Here is a 6,240-nt window from a genome sequence, read left to right as displayed (position 1 = left end):
ATAGATAGATAGATAGTGGGTAAAATGGCTCTCTGGATCATTCCTTGTTTTGTGTTCAACTACTGTGTACCATAGGACTATTTGGTGAGGATTGATTTGGGGCCACATAACAACAGCCAGTCATGGTCTTCCTCTAAGCCAATCAAATTACTTTATCCCCTTGTCATTGATCTTGATAAGGGAGCTGGAGTCTTTTTTTTTTTTTATTTTTTTTATTTCCATTTTCAGTTGAAGTTTCTGTGATTTCCAGTTAGTAACTGTTGAAGTAGATGACTTGCATCCAAAGCTTAGTGTATAATCATCTCACAGAAAGACCAAAATGTATTCAAATATGTTTATGTATATTGAAGTTAATTACTAGATTTTACAGTCCAGTTGCCTAGCTTTTAGGAATTAACCCCAATATTTATAATTTGTTTTACTGTCTGGGATTGTTGAGGACAGTTGTAAAAGTTAATTTGTTTTAAGAGCTATTCTCTTAAGTTTAACTGAAGAATAATTTGATCCTAAACAGAATATGTCATCTCTTGAGTTTTCATAACTGTTTCTACAAATATGTACTTTGTATTAAATATGTACATCTATCTTGATGTTTGTCATTTTAATATATGATATTGAAAGTCTGTATATTTTTTTTATCTTTACTCTCTTCGCTCATTGGACTACAGCTATGCTAGGGTATTGCCTTGAAGAGTTTAGAAACAAACTGTCAGTATTTAAGTCTGGCACTTATTTTATTTGTCTTTTTTGCTAAACTGCTAAGTTGCAAGGACATAAGCAAACCCACACAGGTTGTCAGGCGATGGTGGTGGGGCAAACACAAAGACACACATGTATGTATAGGTATGTATAAACTAACATATATACATATACACATGTGCATATGATAGGCTTCCATAGAATTTCCATCAACCAAATTCACTCACAAAGCACTGGTCAGCCTGGGGTTATAGTAGAAGACACTTGCCCAAGGTGCTGCATAGTGTGACTGAACTTGAAACCATGTGTTTGCAAAGCAGCTTCTTAACTACATAGCCATGCATGTAAAAATTGTGATACTTTATTCAATGGAGGAAGGACAACAGCCATGAGTTTTTCGCTGGGCCTCTGAACTGGTGGGAAAAGGTGGTTCGGAGTATGTGTGTGGTGGAGCTAGATCTCCATAATCTAAGATCAGAAAGCAATTTCGATTACTTGCAACAGAGTAGACTGTGTTAAATGCACCCCATGGTCAGGTGATGGTGTTTTAAGCTGAGCCATAGATAAAGCCTGCCACCCAAAATTATTTTCTTATATCACTAACTTCATTGCATTTAGCAATGCATTATGTTGCCTTTTTTCTATGGATCTTGATAAAACATAACAACAAAAACTGAAATGATTTAGGTAATGTTTGTAACATATGGGGATATTTTGATAACTTTTACATTAATATAGTCATGATGTGATGTCAACTTGGTTTAGTTACAAAATAACAAAAGTTTATAGTACAACGGTTAACTGTTCTAACAATAGAATTGTTTGTTTACCCTCTTAACTCAAAGAAAATAATTTTAGCACAATAAGAACATATAGTAAATAACTGAATAAATAAATACTTGGCATAACTTCAGTTTGGTTCAGATTTCTTTCTGTACAACTTTGAGTAATAACTACTGAATAAATGTCATTTTAAGGCTACAAAAGTAATTAACTTGAAATTATAATGTATTTGTTTATATACATGTATATGTAACGTGAATTAAAAATTTTACATATAAATTGAAAAAGTGTGTACAAAGAGAAATATTGAAATATAAAGAACAATATTAAAAAAAATTACTATTGTTCCTCTTTCTATTTATGTAGGATGCATATTTTCTCTTGTACATGTTTTGCTTATTTTGCATATTAAAAAAGGATGATGGATGTGGTTGTTTTGCAACTATATGGTTCCTAGTTCAATCCCATTGTGCAGTACCTAATGTAGCCCCCAGCCAGCCAATGCCTTGTGTCTGAATTTGGTAACTGGAAACTGTGCGGAAGCCTATTATATGTGTATGTATGTGTGTGTTTGTCAAGATCCTGCCTTGCTGCTTGCCAAGCAGTATTGGTTTGTTTGTGCCATTGTAATTTAGTGGTTTGGCAAAGCAACTTATAGAATAAGTACCAGACTTAACCTGTTACCATAAAAAAAAAAGAGAATTTGCACAAAGACATAATTATCTTGATAGTTATGTCTTTGTGTTAAGATGTAAACTTGTGTGGCCTAGTGGTTAGGGTGCTGGATCATATGGTCATGAGTTTGATTCCTGGACTGGGCAGTGTATTGTCTCCCTGAGCAAGGCACTTCATTTCATGTTGCTTTAGTCTTAGAGATAGTCAGTAATATACAGTGTATCACTCATGAATATGTCCATTCCAGGACACAATCATGTGTGATGTCATGGGTAGATGAACAAGGATTAAATAGAGTGAGGTTGTACCTTGAGCTGTGTAATGTAATGCCTGTGTGTTTGGAACTGTGGAATAAGTCTGTTGTTGAACCCTCATTCCACTGGAAAAGTTTAGTTTTGTGTTGGGTCTCTTTGCAGATACCCCCTATAAATGTTTTAGTTCTGTGATGCTTCATTGTTTTTGAGGATTTCAGGTTTAATGTGTTACATTATGATCTGAGCTTTTTGGTACCAAAATATTGTTGCCATTGGCATCTTGGCACCATAGCCATCACTTGCATGCAAGTATAACTTAGTAGCATGAACTATACTTTTGCTAATTGTTTTAGATGTTTGTGTGGTCATAAGCAGACGTTGACATGTCTCATTGGTGTTTGTGTCACATAAAAAGTACCTGATATACTTTATAAAGTGGTTGGCATTAGGAAGAGCATCCAGCCATAGAAACCATACTAAAGCAGTCCCTGGAGTTTAGCACAGTCCTCTAGGTTGCTAGTTCTCTTGTTGAATCAGCCAACCCATGCCAGTATGAAAACTGGGGTTAAATATTGATGATGTTCTAAGCATCCGTGCATTAAGAGTATAATTTTCCCTTACTTTCATACATGCATTTCTGTTCATTTCATGAGGAAAAAAAGCAACAGACAAACCCCAAAACAAGAAAACTGATATGCTTGTAATCAAGATGTCTGTCTATCTTCCTCTTCTGTTTCTCTCTCACTCCCTCCTTGTGTGGTGTGTGTGTGTAAAATTAAAAAGAATAAGAATAAGCTTATTGTATTTCAGTGTCATTCTTTCTGAAGTAAACCTTTATTTAGAGGCATAGATGCTGACTGTCTCAAACTATATCCATAGTTATTTGTTCATCCACTCAAGAATTAGACAGTTTTTGCATTAAGTGCTTCCATTATGAAAAGGAGATGTCACAAGCAGATCATTAAAGCAGATATTGTTATGAACACAGCTTTACAGGTTTGCCATAAGTTTCAGGTCATCTATAGGAAAATAATTCCATTGGTGAAGTCAAATGTATAAGACCACCATTTTGTATTTTCATATGGAGGTAAAGGTGACAATTTTATGCAAAACAAAGTAGTTCATTTGAATCAAGCTGAAAAATTGGCTTCAAATGTACTCTTTGGTTTAGTTATTAATAAATATATTTTTACTATCATTTCTACAAGAATGATTCTCATAACAGCTTGCCAAAATAGAAACAACTGAAAGCTTTCGAGATCTAAATGCTTAAAAACCAACTAAATGCAAATAAAATGTGCACTTCTGAAAAATTTTAATTTACCGTAGTTTCCTGGAAATTTATTGCTATATTTAGTCATGTAAATGTTTAAATTTGCAGAACCTTTCAACCAATAAATAATAAGTGAACATTTTTTATTCACCCCCCCCCCCCCCTAGCTATGAGAAACCTTTCCAATTTTTATCATATTGATGAAATAGCAAGCATACACATGTATGCTTACACAAGCATATGTAAGCAAGCATACACCACTTACTTGTATTTGCATTGTATTTCTCGCTCTATTCTTGTCCATCTCTGTATCTCCTTCACTATTTCTTTGTGAAATCAGAGAGCCCCTTCCATTCATTTTCTTATATCATTCTTAAAAAGAAACAATATATAGCACTTTTATCCTGCGCACCTACAATCTAAGTTGCTTATTTTGCTCTAGGCTGAAGCTGATTATTTATATACAATTGCTTCTTTCAAGCTTGAAAGAAATAACTTTCATTTATTTTGTAATCAAATGGTTTCTTTGTAATAATTTTCTTCACAGAAGCAGATTTTCTTTTCTTTTCTCTCTTATTCTATTTTTAAATGCTTATGATGATGATGATGATGATGATGACCACATTACTATTATTATTATAATTTAGCTTATTATTATTATTCCTTCCCTCTCTATTCTCTTATCTTAAATTACTTCTATTGGATATCAGATGCAGTATTTTCATTCAACTTCTCTTCTCCCACCTCCTTTATTTTACTGCTATCCTATCTGTATTATAATTGACGAGTTTCTGTAAATTTATTGTGTGTATTTGCGTCTTCAGTATAAACCTCCCCCCACATGCAGTTTATTTACTCTTTTCTTTCTGTCTTGTAGAGAAAACAGAGTTTGTCGTTATTGTCAACTGCATTTTTTATGTCCCTTGCTTTCTATTGAATGTGTCTTTTGTCCGCAGTAATCCCTACACATGCCAGATGCGTCAGTGGATAACTCCTGTTTACTGTTCTTACAGTATATCACTTTGTTACTTTTCCACTGTTAATTTATTCTAATTTTGTCTTTTGCTTGTTTCATAAATATTTTTGGTGACTGTAATGGTTTTTGTGAAAATTAAGTCCTAATTGGCGATTGCTCAGGTTTGACTACTGAAACTGTATTCTTGAAATTCATCTTCTTTACTGCTGTAATTACTCAAGTCAAGCAGTTTTACTGCTATTTAGCCTACTTTTTCATAGACATTTTCCCCTTTGTTACAAAGACTTTGATTACTAAGAAGAAACTTAAAGGTTCTAAAACAATGCTTGGAAATAGCTTTTTACACAAAACTCTTGCTTCCCGCTGTCGAATAAGAAGAAACAGTCAGCAAGGTAATAATATATTTACTGTTGTTATAGGTTTGTTCATATTTTACATACTTTTATAGCTTTTTTCACTCTAAGTGATAGATGGATAACGCATCATCTACCTGAAATATATTGTACTTTATAAGTAGTATTCTCTTTATTACTGTACACCAGAAAAAGGATTCACCTTTTCGCAGTTTATTCTAAATTTAAAATATATGTTTTCTTCTCTTTTTCCTTGTTTTTAGATATAAGATGTACTTTAAAGGATAAGTAACTCAATATTTGTTGTATGTTTTATAGTGCAAATATAGTTGTTAATGCTCAAACATTTAAAAAAAAATTTCTAATTTTAAACTCTGGCTTTGTTGTTTCATAAATAGTTTTAGATGTTCCACATATTGATTGCAACAAACAAGGCAGATCAAACTTGTTTATAGTCATATGTAAATTTATGCCTAAAAATATTACATGTGAAAAAATAGTTACAATAATTTCTCGTCTGTAAAATAGATATTGTCTTATATACATGCATTTTATAATTAAAAAAAAAAAATTATATTTATTTTCCCCTCACCTTTAAATATCTTTAGCACTTTTTCTTGGTGAGGTGGGAGGGAGGCAAGAAGTAATAACATTTGATTTTTGATATAATTCTAATAGCATAATTTGTTAGGATTCTAGCTTGAGTGCATTGACATTAATTTATTTTCATTTTAACTGCATATTCTTAACATTATTTTCTTATTTTTTAAAATCTTTTTCTCACTCTATTTTATTTCTAAACACTATTACACTGTATTTCATTTTTATTCCAAATAAACATGTTAGGTTATCTCAAGGTATGATGTAGGGTTCATAATTAAAAAAAAAATATAGTCTAATCACAATTAAGCTTAACTTATTTAATTGAAAATATTCAAGTTTAATACAATACATTATTGAAATATTTTCATTAGATTCTTGCACTGCTATAACCTTGAAATAAGAATTCCCTAAAGAGTTTTCTTTAAGAAATGTTAAGTTCCACTTAAGCCTCACCTGATTATTCCTTGACTGAATTTTGTCATTGAAACGATATGATTAAAAAAAAAAAATCTTAGTTATATAAGAGTATTAGCTTGCAATCAGTTCTTTCTTTGATCCTGTAGAAACAAAAAGATCTTTGGATTTAATCTCATATTTTGAGCATTGGTTTTTTTTTTTTTTTTT

General features: G+C 32.0%; 1 protein-coding gene across 13 annotated transcripts in view; it reads left to right on the top strand.

Annotated features, from left to right (window-relative positions):
* Window positions 1-6,240, top strand: part of LOC106879514 (ralBP1-associated Eps domain-containing protein 1) — a 138,270-nt gene that overhangs the window by 44,653 nt on the left and 87,377 nt on the right. Inside the window, exon 1 of one of the 13 annotated variants that reach the window (XM_052978122.1) lies at window positions 4,544-5,052. The exons of the other annotated variants lie outside the window; for them this stretch is intronic. The gene's annotated coding sequence lies outside the window, so the exon portion shown is untranslated. Of the gene's footprint in view, window positions 1-4,543; window positions 5,053-6,240 lie in introns of those variants that run through there. 13 annotated transcript variants of the gene reach the window in all.

The sequence above is a fragment of the Octopus bimaculoides genome, chromosome 2 (genome assembly GCF_001194135.2).
Source record: "Octopus bimaculoides isolate UCB-OBI-ISO-001 chromosome 2, ASM119413v2, whole genome shotgun sequence".
Classification (NCBI taxonomy): Eukaryota; Metazoa; Mollusca; class Cephalopoda; order Octopoda; family Octopodidae; genus Octopus; species Octopus bimaculoides.
The sequence above is the reverse complement of the archived record's forward strand: the minus strand, read 5'-3'. Positions and strand labels throughout refer to the sequence as shown.